Source organism: Balaenoptera acutorostrata, chromosome 13 (assembly GCF_949987535.1).
Source record: "Balaenoptera acutorostrata chromosome 13, mBalAcu1.1, whole genome shotgun sequence".
NCBI classification, from domain to species: Eukaryota; Metazoa; Chordata; class Mammalia; order Artiodactyla; family Balaenopteridae; genus Balaenoptera; species Balaenoptera acutorostrata.
The window spans coordinates 82598445-82613404 of record NC_080076.1 but is presented as its reverse complement, the minus strand read 5'-3'; the positions used below and the strand labels follow the sequence as shown (position 1 = coordinate 82613404).

Sequence of the window (14960 nt, the reverse complement as noted above, 5' to 3'; positions counted from 1 at the left end):
GCAGTGTGCTGACTGAGGGGTGCGGTGGATGCCGTGAGTTGGTGCCAGGTTCCCCTTGGGAAACGAAGGGTGCGTTATCCCACCTGCTGAAGTACTTTTTAGAAGAGCCCTTTGCAGTTCGTCCTTTCAGGGATTGCCTCAGCTGAAGAGTAATACCTCATCGAAGGTCACGCCCCCTTCCCTGGGCAGCCTGCCCCCTATTACTGATGAACAGAGGTTATGCAGGCCCAGCCTTCTTGTTGAGACAACTTCAGACACAAGTTGGGAAGATCATCCCGTCTTCAGAACTCCCCCTAAGGCTGGCTGAGGTTTCTGCTGAGACTACATTACAGCTCAATTTCCTCCTCTTTTCAATCCTGCATCCTTCCCTTCCCCCATAAGTACTGATCCCAAGGGTTCTCCCTAATGAACGTCTTGCATGCCAATCCCCATCTCAAAATCCGCTTCCCCAAGGAGTCCACCCTGTGACAGGACAGTGAGAGAAGAGCCTTCGTGGCAGAGCCAACATGTCGCATCACCCCAGAGGCACCACTTCCGCCATTCTGTTCGGAAACGGTATGCCCTAGTGTTATGCAATCCTAAAGCCCTGCATTCTGTCATTGCTTCAAATCACACCATCTGCTCTTAAGCACGCATTCATGACCACCCAGCTATCCACTCTACTGACCTCTAAGATGGTCTTTTCGGGTACCTGACTCTCTCACTGTGGCCTGTTTTTGTCACTCGGGGCTTTGCAGTGTGTTTTCTCTGTACGACTATCTGGCCTACCAAGCTATTTCCCCACATCCTGACACTTCTCCCACATCTAGTCCTCCTCAAAATGTGCACGTTCCATCTGTGCCACTAAATATATGGTACTGGACAAATATTTACCCTTCTGAGCCTCCATTCCCTCATCTGTGATTATGGCTCAGACTGCTGATTAGGTCCCAAATATCCATTATTCCCTCCTTCCTTTCCCAGAGCAAGTGGCCACCCATGTAGTCATTTCCCAGTCTGCCTGGCAGCTAGGTGCCGCGGGACCACATTCTGATCAATGAAATGTAAGTAAGAGAAACTGCATAGTATGTTTAACTACTATTGATATATTGTTCCCCTAAAGGCAAGCTGTTTTCCCTCCACATTCCTTTTCTCCTTTCTGCTGGCTAAGAAATTCCAAGAAGTAGAACAGCTGCCTTGAATTCATAAATGCAAGCCAATTTCAAATCAAAAAACTCTGCCAGTTATATGAGAGAAATAAGTGTCTATCTTAAGTTCCTGTAGTTGGGGGTTATAGCATTTTTTGTATGTATCATAACCAATATACATAAAAAGAAGATAATAATTCTTATCTCACAGATCTCCTAACACCTAATCATCCTCAGTGAGCATTTCTTCATCCTATTTCTATTTAATCTCATCTCTAAATGAGAGGTTTAAAAAGAACAGACCTCACAGGATGTAAAATAACACAAGGAAAGATGCTGAACTTAGAGCCTAGATAAGCCTGAATTCACCCTACATAAGCTCTGTAATCCAGGGCCAAGTCACTTAACCTCTCTGTGTTTTTGCTTCTTTGCTCTTTGTAGTTATCTCATAGGGTTGTTGTGAAAATCAAATGAGGAAATGTATGTAACATGCTTGTGTAAACCCATGTTACATGATGGGTGCCAGTTTTGCAGAAACAGACTCTCAACCAAGGACAGCTGTTATTATTAGAGAGGCCTCAGGCCAATATTATTATTGCCTGAGGGATATGAGCATGTGCTCTGGAACCAGGCTGTCTAGGGTTGAATCCAAGCTCCCCCACTTACAATATGTGTGAACTTAGGTGGCCTACTAAATCCCTCTGGATCTTAATTTCCATCTCTATAAAATAGGGATTGTAATAGCATCTACCTCATAGGTTCATCATAAGGATCAAATGAACTGATAATTTTAAAGCCCTAGTAGAGTACCTAGTAGATGGCAAGTGTTCAAAATTCTACCTATTGATTATTGTTATCAAAGACTCATTCCAGGGCTGATAGGTTAGGACTCTCCTCACAAAACGGAAAAGTAACCAAAGCCTCAATCAAGGGATAATGCACACTCCAATGCTTTATGAAAATGAGATCTGCCCTTGCTGACCTGCTGTTAGCTGAAATCCGCATTATTAGAACCACACCTTCAAATTAAGATGTGTTTTTATAAAAACCCTAGCCCTGAGGCAAGATATCAATGTATTAACAGAAAATGAGACTGCTTGGCCTATTTTATAATTCAGCAGAAATACACTCAGTCATTTATTCATTTAAACATTTTCTAAACAGCTATAAACACAGTTCAGGGCTCTTAGGTATTAAAAAAATAATAGAAATCAGTTTCCCCAGACTACTACCTCAGATTATAAAGAAAAAGGATCATGGAAGACACTGTTAATTGCCTCAGCAATATCTATTCCCCTTCTTTCTTGATAACAGAACCAAATCTTACTTGGAAAAGTAAAGTGTAGGGCTTCCCTGGTGGCGCAGTGGTTGAGAATCTGCCTGCTAATGAGGGGACATGGGTTCGAGCCCTGGTCCAGGAAGATCCCACATGCTGCGGAGCAGCTAGGCCCGTGAGCCACAATTACTGAGCCTGCGCGTCTGGAGGCTGTGCTCCGCAACAAGAGAGGCAGCGATAGTGAGAGGCCCGCGCACCGCGATGAAGAGTGGCCCCCGCTTGCCACAACTAAAGAAAGCCCTCGCACAGAAACGAAGACCCAACACAGCCATAAATAAATTAATTAATTAAAAAAAAAAAAGTAAAGTGTCAATTCCAGGCAATGGATCATGACTGCTCTAAGTTGATCATGACAATCTTGTCCCTCTTCCCAGTCTCTCTTGTAGCTAAGGTGGTCATGTGGCCCAGGTACAGCCAATAAATGTAAGCAAAATCTACTGAGGGGGCAGTCCTGAAAAAGCATTTGCTTTTCTGGTAAGAGGAGACAAAGCAGCTGGTTTGGTGCCTTTGCCTTTTTCCCTGCCTGCCTTCTTTCTGTCTTGAACATATATGAGATGTCTGAAACTGAAGCAGCTATCACATGATCTTAAGATAACAAGCATAAAGGAAAGGCTGAGGAAAGAACAGATACACTGGCCCTGACATTCCCAAGCCACTCAATGAACCAACAGCAGTAACCATTTACCTCCTGACCTCTTCTTGTAAGCTATTACAGACGAGTTTTACTTGCAGCTAAATGTATTCCTAAATATACAGGTTCTCCCACAGAATATGGAGCTGTAGCAGGCAGGTCCAGACAGCAGGTTCTAAAACATGGGGATATGTTCTTAAATCCAAGTTGTGGGATGATATAAAGGCTGTGAAGAGGGTGCTAATACTAAACCTTTCCTATTTCATCATTTTATCTGTGACCATCATCTAATTCAACCCAGTCTTTTGTGTATTCCTCTAGCGTGGATCCAAGTGGCTTATTGATAATCCTAAGGGGCACGATCCACCTATAAGTATAACAATATGTACTCCCTGCGCTCATATAAAACCCTGCTGTATTTGGACAGACACTCTCCCCAACCCACAGCTTTTTTCCTTTCCTATCATTTCCATTCTAGCACATAGCAATTGTCCCAAAGGCTTCTTGTGCCTTTTCAACTCTGCAATCACACAGCAGTTGATAAGACCTATTAATATTTCAGCTCATTTTTCAATTGCAGGGCCACGATACTCACTGAACACAAACCATCTATTTGTCTACCACAAAATGCACCCAAGTGTCTCAAAATGTAACCTTCTGGTTACAAAATGAGACAGTGCTCAGGACCTCGGAGAGCACCCTTCCAGCACCCTTCCATGTCAATGCAAGGGCAATATCTCCAGGACCTCTTCCACAATCCAGGGCATGGAATTGCCTCTTCTTGACATTATTAACCAGAAAAAAAAATTTTAACCACTGGGTGGAGGGATATAGCCATTTTCTTAACCTGAAATATGGCAATCCACCTCAGAGGAAGCTTGGGGGAAACAAATGCTTACATTTAGCAAGATTAAGGTAATAATCAGAACCATTCACTGAGCACCTGATATGTGCCAGAAACAGAAGATATTGTTGCCATTTTATAGGCAGAAAAACAGAGGAGTAAAAAGCTACCACATTATAAACACTTGCTAAATGCCAGGCAGTCTGCTAAGCCATATATTCACACACACACATATATATACATATATATATATGTCATATATAAATTAATATATATATTTACACACACAATCCTATCAATTTATACTTATATATATATTGCTATATTGATCTATTCAGTTCTTGAATTTGAATAAAAATAATTTAGATAGTACTGAGAGATACTTCTATTATTAGCCTCATTTTATGTGAAGAAATTGAGACAGGTAGTACATAGCTCTTAATAGCAGTATTAGAATTTAACCCAGGCAGTCTGACCATACCTAAGGTGACTATATAATTTACTGTGCAAAATAGCATTCTTTTGAGGGTGAAATGAGTGCTAGTAATGATAAGGCCAGAATAGCAGGTGTGAATCAGGACTGTCCCACATAAACTAGAATATATGGTCACTCTAGTTGTATTGACCTCAATGAAATAATGACATGAAATAATATACTTAAAGCATTCATCTCTATGCCTGAAATGTAATGTGTGCTCAATATATTTTAGCTATTTTTATTATTACCCATCTCTCAGGGTCACTTTGAGACCTTCATGAGATGGAAGGTGTAAAGTGGTCCAGAGATACACAGTAAATATCATCAAGTGTTTCCTTAACATGCCTCCTCCATCCTGTCCTCTTGCTTTCCAAGGAAGCATCAATTCCAGCACTTGACACCTGTCACATGTGAGCAATGCAGAGCCAGAAGAATGTGAGATGACTCAAGGCCTGTCTGCCTCGGGGTAATGGATGGGAAACCAGTGAACTTCTGAGACTGGTCCAAACACCCACTGCCACATGTCAGGAAAGAAGCCGGTGCTTCTGGAGCAGCCATTGATGTCTGTCTGGGCATCTGACATCTCAGCTAAATTCAGATTGACAATCAGTACAGACTCCTCCGGAGACCTAATTTTCACAGGTTCCCTTAGTTCACCAGCATGTCATTTTGCATAGGTGAGACCTTCATTCAGGGCGGCTGCTCCTGTTTCTAAGCAGTTGTCTGAAGTTTCCCAGTTCTACCTCCACTCTCCTCCATGTCTTCAATCGCTTCATTTTATAGCAGGGAAAACATTTTATCAATGGCCACTCTCCTTAAGGTGGGATTACAGATATCAAATCACAAAATCATGGAAATTCTAGATAGAGCTGGATTGCTTTAAGAGTTTCTAGTCTAGAACAAAAAATCTTAAAATTTGTATGGAGACACAAAAGACCCTGAATAGCCAAAGCAATCTTGAGGGAAAAAAACGGAGCTGGAGGAATCAGACTCCCTGACTTCAGACTATACTACAAAGCTACACTAATCAAGACAATATGGTACTGGCACAAACACAGAAACATAGATCAATGGAACAAGATAGAAAGCCCGGAGATAAACCCACGCACCTATGGTCAATTAATCTATGACCAAGGAGGTAAGGATATACAATGGAGAAAATACAGTCTCTTCAATAAGTGGTGCTGGGTAAACTGGACAGCTACATGTAAAAGAATGAAATTAGAACACTCCCTAACACCATACACAAAAATAAATTCAAAATGGATTCAAGACCTAAATGTAAGACCGGACACTATAAAACTCTTAGAGGAAAACATAGGAAGAACACTCTTTGACATCAATCACAGCAAGATCTTTTTTGATCCACCTCCTAGAGTAATGGAAATAAAAACAAAAATAAACAAATGGGACCTAATGAAACTTAAAACCTTTTGCACAGCAAAGGAAATCATAAACAAGATGAAAAGACAACCCTCAGAATGGGAGAAAATATTTGCAAATGAATCAATGGACAAAGGATTAATCTCCAAAATATATAAACAGCTCATCCAGCTCAATATGAAAGAAACAAACACCCCAATCCAAAAATGGGCAGAAGACCTAAACAGACATTTCTCCAAAGAAGACATACAGATGGCCAAAAAGCACATGAAAAGCTGCTCAACATCACTAATTATTAGAGAAATGCAAATCAAAACTACAATGAGGTATCACCTCACACCAGTTAGAATGGGCATCGTCAGAAAATCTACAAACAACAAATGCTGGAGAGGGTGTGGAGAAAAGGGAACCCTCTTGCAGTGTTGGTGGGAATGTAAACTGATACAGCCACTATGGAGAACAGTATGGAGGTTCCTTAAAAAACTAAAAATAGAATTACCATATGATCCAGCAATCCCACTACTGGGCATATACCCAGAGAAAACCATAATTCAGAAAGACACATGCACCCCAATGTTCATTGCAGCACTATTTACAATAGCCAGGTCATGGAAGCAACCTAAATGCCCATCGACAGATGAATGGATAAAGAAGATGTTGTACATATATACAATGGAATATTACTCAGCCATAAAAAGGGACGAAATTGAGTCATTTGTTGAGACGTGGATGGATCTAGAGACTGTCATGCACAGTGAAGTAAGTCAGAAAGAGAAAAACAAATATCGTATATTAACGCATATATGTGGAACCTAGAAAAATGGTACAGATGAACCGGTTTGCAGGGCAGAAATTGAGACACAGATGTAGAGAACAAACGTATGGACACCAAGGGGGGAGAGTGGTGGGGGTTGTTGGTGGTGGTGTGATGAATTGGGCGATTGGGATTGACATGTATACACTGATGTGTATAAAATTGATGACTAATAAGAACCTGCTGTATAAAAAATAAATTAAATTAAATTAAAAAAATTTTTTTTAAAGTCTCTAGTCTGATGCACTCAATTTACAGATCAAGGAACTGAGATACAATAAGAGACTTGCTTAATGTAACAGGCAAGTTATTTTAGCATCAGAATGGGGTTGGGGGCAGTACTCTGAAGTTGGACTACCTAGATTCAGATTTTACCTCCATCATATTCAATTTACTTTCTCTCTCTGTGCCTCACTTTTCTCAGCTATAAACTGGAACTAATCATAGCACCCACCTCCTTATATTCTGATGAGGATTAAAAGAGATAAAACCCCCCTAGCACAGTTTCCTAGGACTTAGAATAAACATTAGATAAAGGTAGCATTTTATTATTAATATTGATGGAGCTGGTACAAGATTCCACATCTCTTAGTAGGAAAAACCATGAATTTGTCAAATTCTGGGTGCATCCTTAAGAAAAGGGGCATTTTTTTAAGGTTTTGGATTTTTAAATGCTTTTCCTTTATGGCATTTAATACTCTCAAGATTAATGAGCTTGACCATCATTTCTTAAACTGTATTCCTCAAAGTAGCAGTTTCTAACAAAGCTAGGAATTCTTTGAAATCCCTAGTTTGGTGGTCATACAAGTCTGAGAAATATTGGACCTTCTATTTCTTCCTCCCCTGAAGATTCATAATGCATATGAACATATTATCCAAGAAGTCCTGCAGGAAAGAAGTCTGCATGACATTATTTAAGCTGCCATTTCCCAAACATACTTGACCACAAAGTCCTTTCAAATATCCCCACTGACACTAGTGTCCCAGAACACGGTTTGAGAAATTCTGAATTAGATCAAAGCTTCTTCAAGTCTCCCTCCCAAAATCAGAAGCCAAGCCATGTCACCTGACATTCCACAGCTTCCCAACCTGAAAAAAATTATCTAGCAAATAACCGAGATTTGACATCTGCCCAACCCAAGATTCCCACAGCACTGAGTCTTGACAACCATGTTTGTATAACTCTACTCTGCCACCCTACCCCTTAGCTATAGCTAATTGGACAAGAAGTGGACACTTGACTGAGGATGAACCAATCAGATTGTCTCCAGAAACAGCCCGGTGTAGGGAGGTGTCCCAGCTCTGAAGTTGAAGTCTCCAAACTCCTACTGCTGGAAACTCAGAAACTATTCTGCTTAGAGCTTCTTTCTCAAACGTTCCCCACCTAGTGGTAAAGACGGTGGCTAGCATCTCCTGCCTACTATTCTATTTCTCACTTCCCACAATTCCATGAAAAGTCCCAGAATTGAGTCTTGTTGGCCCTGATTGGCCCCGCTTAGGTCACTGACTCATCCTAAACCAATCTCAGAGGACAAGGGATATGGGCCTCTGATTGGCTGGGCCTGAGTCACGTGGCCATTTCTGGAGCCAGGATTGACAAGAAACCCATCTGACTCTCCCAGGACTGAAGATATAGGAAGAGTGGTTCCCAAAAGTAAAATTGAGGTTTTGTAACCAGAAGAGGGTATAGAGGATGGACAGATAAAAATAAAGATGTCCACCATACCCAGGGCCACATTATGACTTTTATGGGTCTTAGGCACTTCTGTCTTCATGACTCCCTTCCTCCATAAAAAAATATATATTTAAAATTGTATTTTACGAGTGTGTTGGCATAAAGATAAATATAACCCAGGCTGGGTTATATTCCTGTTTGTCTTCTGATTTTAGAGGAAATTAAAACATTTTTGTGGACTCTAGGCACTGCACCTACTGTGCCAATGGATAAGTCAGCCCTGACCACACCAGCTCTCAGACGGAGACTTTTCCAGCAGAAACTCACTGATCAGCAAGTATTCTTCCTGTGCCTGCCTTCCACACCACCCTTGAGCTTGGCCCAAGAGCTCATGAGGAGGGGCAGCCAGTTTTCCTAAAGAACCAACCGGGAGAAAAGGGAACCAAGTAAATATGGGCTTCTTAATAAGCATAATCTTCCTGCTAAGGTGTTTATCTGCCAGACTGCCTTAATCTGCTTCCAACGTTCACATTCATTAACTGCCTGATCTCTGAATGGTGCTGACAGCCCCCTTCACAAATCTCTCATCTGCCGTAACCCAAGTTATATTCGTGGTTGTTATTTTTAGGGTTACATGAAGTCAGTAACCTTTTACTTTCTCCCTACCCCAACCGCCCCCATAGTTTAAAGAGAGATGAACCATGGGGATGTTTTCATGGAGAGGAGAACCAGAGAAAGAAACAAGTTGATAGGGAGGGTGGGAGGGAGGCTCAAGAGGGAGGTGATATGGGGATTAAAAAAAAAGAAAAAAAGAAAGAAACAAGCTGAAAAGGGCCCTGACTGCTTTGAAAGCAAAGTCCAAAAGGGACTTTCTGAGGTTAGCTAGAAACTCTCCTGTCCCTAGAATTTACCCTAAACTACTATGGGCAGAGGGTTGCCAGTCAGCATAGTGCGGTTCACGCATTCCTATGTGTCAGCCATTTGCTTAACACATTGGTGGGTTCTGCCACATTCGTGTGTCGACCGAAGAATTATTTATTAAGCTTTTGTTTACTTTAAACCACCTCACTTTTCCCACATAACCTCATCTAAGCATTACCATCCATGAGATCAAAAGTTTGATAAACAATATTTTTCCTGATACATACATTTAATTAAATATTAACTATTCAAACAGAAAATACTCCTGGTAGGATACTACCACTAATTAGCTGTGTGACTTTAGCAAGTCACTCACCCTCTCTGAGCTTCAGTTTCCTGGCCCTGTTGACCTCTCAAGCTCTATGATTCTGAAATTCCAGAGATACGTTTAGGCAGTTGTATTTTGTGAGATTATGTTCCACTTTTTCTCCCACTTTTCTAGCCTTTATTTTCCTGAGTATTAATTTTTAAATGGGGGGGGGGGAACTATATAAAATTTGAAAACAAAATATATCTTAAACTACTCTTTTCCCTTTATTCTCTATATTCCAAATCTATTGGGTTTGTTTTGTTTTGTTTTTTTCAGATTTCTGTCCACCCAAGCTCCTTCAAAACTTCAGAGGTTTTGTACATGCTGTTCCCTCTGAAAGCAATGCTCTTCCCACAAGTTAACACTTACTCACCCTTCATATCTCAGCTCAGTGTTCCTTGCTCAGGGAAGCCTTCTCAACCTCTTACCGCCACTTCCACTATGAGTCAGGTCTTCCTTCTAAATGCTTCCATATCATTCTGTTTCTCTGGATGTAATTTTTTTTAATTTGGAGGATCATTTTAGTGTCTGACCTCCTCACTAGACTATGTTTCACGAGGACAGGAACAGCACTTGATTTTCGTGACACTGTGTTTCCAGAAATTTCTGTAGTGCCTAGCACACAGTAGACACCCAATTTGTTGAAATGAATAAAATCTCCAGGAGAGGGTGGTTTTGGAATCTCATAGAAACTCACATTTCTTTTGGTAACCTATTCTAGGGACTCCCAACCTTTTCAGTCACAAAATCATCCTTAATGTCTAGCCTAAATTCTTCCTTACTCTTGGCAGAGAAAACATTTTAGAAATAGAGTTATACCTGAATGCTGTAGTCTTGGAGAGCCAAAGAGAAATTATAAGTTGCTTCTCTGATGAAGCCCTGGGAATTTCTTCCTACTCCCCACGCAAGGCAAAATCCAAATGTTCTTTTTTTTTTTTAAATTGGGGTATAGAAATCCAAATGTTCTTGATGCATGTTAATTGCAAATGGAGACTACTGTTACCTGTTTCCACGCAATTATCTACAAAGTTCAGCCAAAGGCTGTGACTGTGCCTGATGGCTTTCTCTGGTAACCGGAGCCCAGTGAGCCTGTGCCCAGGAAATGCCGGGGAGTTAGTGCTCCTGGGGATTAGCACTCAACCAATGACTGATGCTAGCTGATGGATAAACATGCCAGCTCCCTTGCCATCCCAGGCAGGATAATCTGATTGCCCACCGTGGTAACCTGCTGAATAACACATCCTTATTGGCTTCTTTCCTTTCATTGCCTCATTTACCCCACCCCTTACTGCGTTGGACACTGTGAAGCACCATCCATACCTCCCTTCACTGAAGGACTTCCTGCCCTAGCTGCTGGGAGTGCTGCTGGCAGACGACCTTCAGTTGTCAGTCCCTTTAGGAATTGTCTCAGCTGCAGAGAGCTGTCTTGCCCAAGGATGCACCTTGTTCTGGGAAGCCCATGTCCAATGACTGATGGATGCGGGTTTATGAAGGCTTAGCCACCTAGCCAAGTTTAGGACAACTTGGAGGGTCGTCCTAGCTTCAGAGCTCCCTGTAGGGTTGGCTCGGGCTGTTGCTGAGCCTGCACTGTGGCTCGCCTTCCCCCCTGCCCATCCCTGCTTCCTTCTCCTTCCTTTTATAGGTGTTGATTCCAAGGGCATTCTTTAATAAACATCCTGGCGCGAACTCCATCTCAGAGTCTGCTTTCTGGGGCCTCGCCTCTCTACGAGGGGGAGAGCTAGTGAGCCAGCCAGCTATCCAGCTGTCCCCCTCATCGAGAGGGAAGGCTCTACAAGGAGGAAAGCGAGCTTACTAGTATTTGTAGCCTGTGAAGCTGCACTAGGATTATCCCTATTAATAATTGTATCAAATACCTACAGTGTTGATTACCTACAAAATCTTAACCTTCTCCAATGTTAAAAATTATTGCCCCAACTATTATATTAATGCCATTAATATGATTAGCAAAAAATAATATAACTTGAATCACTACCACAACCTACAGCTTACTAATTAGTTTTATCAGCCTATTTCTTCTTAACCAGTTTAACCACAACAGCCTTTACTTTCCATTAATCTTCTTCTACTCCCTATCAGCACCTTTACGAATTCTAGAAACATGACTCCTACCACTAATACTCATAGCCAGACGATGCCACCTGTCTAAAGAATCACCAGCTTGGAAAAGGTTATACTAATCGTCCTACAGATGTTCCTAATTATAATATTAACAGCCACAGAATTGATTCTATTCTACATGTTATTAGAAGCAACACTAGTCCCAACATTATTATTATCTCCTGAGGAAACCAAACAGAATGACTTAATGAGGGACTTTGTCTTTTATTTTACACACTAGTATTGATAGCATCTCTTCCACTTCTAGTTGCTCTCGTACATATCCAAAATACTATAGGTTCACTAAACTTTTTAATAGTCCAACACTGAACCCAAACAATATCTAACTCTTTATCCAGTATTTTCATATGACTAGCATGCATAATAGCTTTTATAGTAAAAATACCCCCCTGACTGCCAAAAGCACATGTCAAAGCCCCCATTCTATAGTTCTTGCAGCCATACTACTCAAACTTGGGGTCCACGGTATGCTACGAATCACAATGCTACTACACCCCTTAACAAACCACACAGCATATCCACTCATCACATTAGGAATAATCATAACCAGCTCAATTTGTTTGTGCCAAACAGACTTAAAATCACTCATTGTGTACTCATCCATTCGACACATAGCACTTGTCATTGTAGCTAACCTCACCCAAACATGTTGAAGTTATACAGGGGCTACCGCCCTAATAATTGCCCATGGCCTCACGTCATCTATATATCATTCTGTCCGGCAAATTCAAATTACAAACATATTCAGAGCCGAACCATAATTTTAGCCTGTGGCCTACAGACATCTCTTCCACTAGTGGCAACATGATGACTATTGGCAAGTCTTACGAACTTAGCATTACCCCCCAACAATCGACTTAATTGGAGAACTACTGGTAGTAATAACATCTTTTTCATGTTCCAACATCACCATCATCCTAATAGGGATTAAGGCAGGCATTACTGCCTTAGACGCTCTATGTATTCTAATCATAACACAACATTTACATGAGAAAACACCCTCGTAACTCTGTACCTATTACCCCTTCTACTATCACTCAACCCCCAAATTATTTTGAGACCCATGTACTGTAAATATAGTTTGACAAAAACATTAAATTGTGCATCTAATAACAAAAGCTCAAATCTTCTTATTTACCGAAAAAGTATACAAGGACTGCTAATTTATGTCTCCACATTTAACCAAACTTTTAAAGAACAGGAGTGATCCATTAGTCTTAGGAACCAAAAAACTGGTGCAATTCCAAACAAAAGAAATAAATTTATTCCCCTCTTCCACACCAGTCACACTAACTATATTAACTCTACCAATTAAAATAACAACCTCCAGTGTCTACAAGAGTAACCTATGCCCATTTTATGCAAAAACCATTGTCTGATATGCCTTCATTACCAGCTTAATTCCCATGACAATATTCATTTACTCAGGCCAAGAAATAATCATTTCAAATTGACACTGAATTACTTACTATCCAACCCTAAAACTATCACTTAGCTCTAAATTTGACTACTTCTCAGTGATATTCCTACCAGTAGCACAATTCGTCACATGGTCAATCATACAGTTCTCAACATGCTATACACCCTCAGACCCTAACGTTAATAGATTCTTCAAATATCTACTTGTATTTCTCATCACTATGCTAAGTTTTAGTTACTGCCAACAATCTTCTCCAACTTTTTAGCTGCAGTCATGTCCTTTTTGCTAATGGGACGAACGGTAGGGCCAAACAGACACAAACACTACCTCTCTTCAAGTCATTTTACATAACCGCATTGGTCTCTAATTGGATTCATTATATCAACAGCATGGTTCTTACTCAACTTAAATGCATGAGACTTATAACAAATTTTCAGACTTAACTTAAATCACACTAATTTACCCCTAATCAGGCTTCTCCTAGCTGTAGCTGGAAAATGTACCCAATTTGGCCTTCATCCATGACTTCCCTCAACAACAGAGGGCAACACTCCAGTCTCAGCCTCACTCCACTGCTAAAGTTGTAGCAAGTGTTTTCTAACTTATCCGTTTTCATCCACGAGTAGAAAACAGTAAAACAATCCAAACAATAACATGATGCCTAAGAGCCATTACCACCCTATTTACGGCAATCTGTGCTCTCACCCAAAACATCAAAAAAATAGTCGCCTTTTCCACCTCAAGTCAACGAGGCCTTAAAATAGTAACCATTGGCATTAACCAGCCCTACCAGCCTTCCCCCATATCTGCACACACGCACTGTTCAAAGAAATGCTATTCATGTGCTCCAGATCCATTATTCACAGTCAAAATGATGATCAAGATATTAGAAAAACAGGAGGTCTGTTTAAAGCAATACCTTTCACCACAGCCTCTCTCATCATCAGAAGCCTTGCGTTAACGGGGATGCCTTTCCTCACAGGCTTTTACTCCAATGACCTAATCATTGAAACCGCCAACACACCCTATACCAGTGCCTGACCTTCCTAGTTACACCGATTGGCACATCCCTAATGACGGTCGATAGCGCTCAAATTCTTCGCACTCTTAGGACAGCCTCGCTTCTCTACTCTAACTTGAATTAATGAAAATAATCCACTCCTAATTAAGTTTATTAAACGCCTTTTAATTGTAAGTGTTTTCGCTGGATTCTTTATCTCCAGCAACATCTCTGCAACAACTATTCCACAGGTAACTATGCCTTATTATTTGAAATTAACAGCCCTTGCCGTGACTATTTCAGGGTTTACTCTGGCACTCAAAATCAAGTGTAGATTTTTGCGTAAAAAATACACAAAACCTAAATTTCAATTATCCTTCAAACCTATTCAAATTCTCTAACCTTCTCAGATACTTTCCAACTATCATACACTGTCTCTCACCATATCTAAATCCATCAACAAGTCAAAAATCAACATAACCACTGTTAGATCTGATTTGATTAGAAAATGTGCTACCAAAATCTACCTCACTTTTCCAAATAAAAATTTCTATACTAGCCCTAGACCAAAAAGGCCTAAAGTTTATTTCCTCTCTTTCCTCATTACATTTGCCTTAAGCATAGTTCTATTTAATTTCCATGAGTAACTTCCATAATTAGCACAACACCAATAATGACCAACCAGTAACAAACAATCACCAGCCGAGTACCATAACACAGCAATTCCTATAGCTTCCTCACTAAAAAACCCAGAATCTCCGGTCTCATAAATCACTCAATCCCCCAACCCATTAAACTTACACACAATCTCTACTTCTTCATCCTTTAAAATACAAAGAACCACTGCAAGCTCCATTATCAGCCTTGAAAGAAACATGCCTA

General features: G+C 40.7%; 1 pseudogene; it reads left to right on the top strand.

The window, feature by feature from the left end:
• Positions 1-14479, top strand: part of LOC114238762 (NADH-ubiquinone oxidoreductase chain 5-like) — a 74084-nt pseudogene extending 59605 nt beyond the window's left edge.
• The last annotated feature ends 481 nt before the right edge of the window (positions 14480-14960 follow it).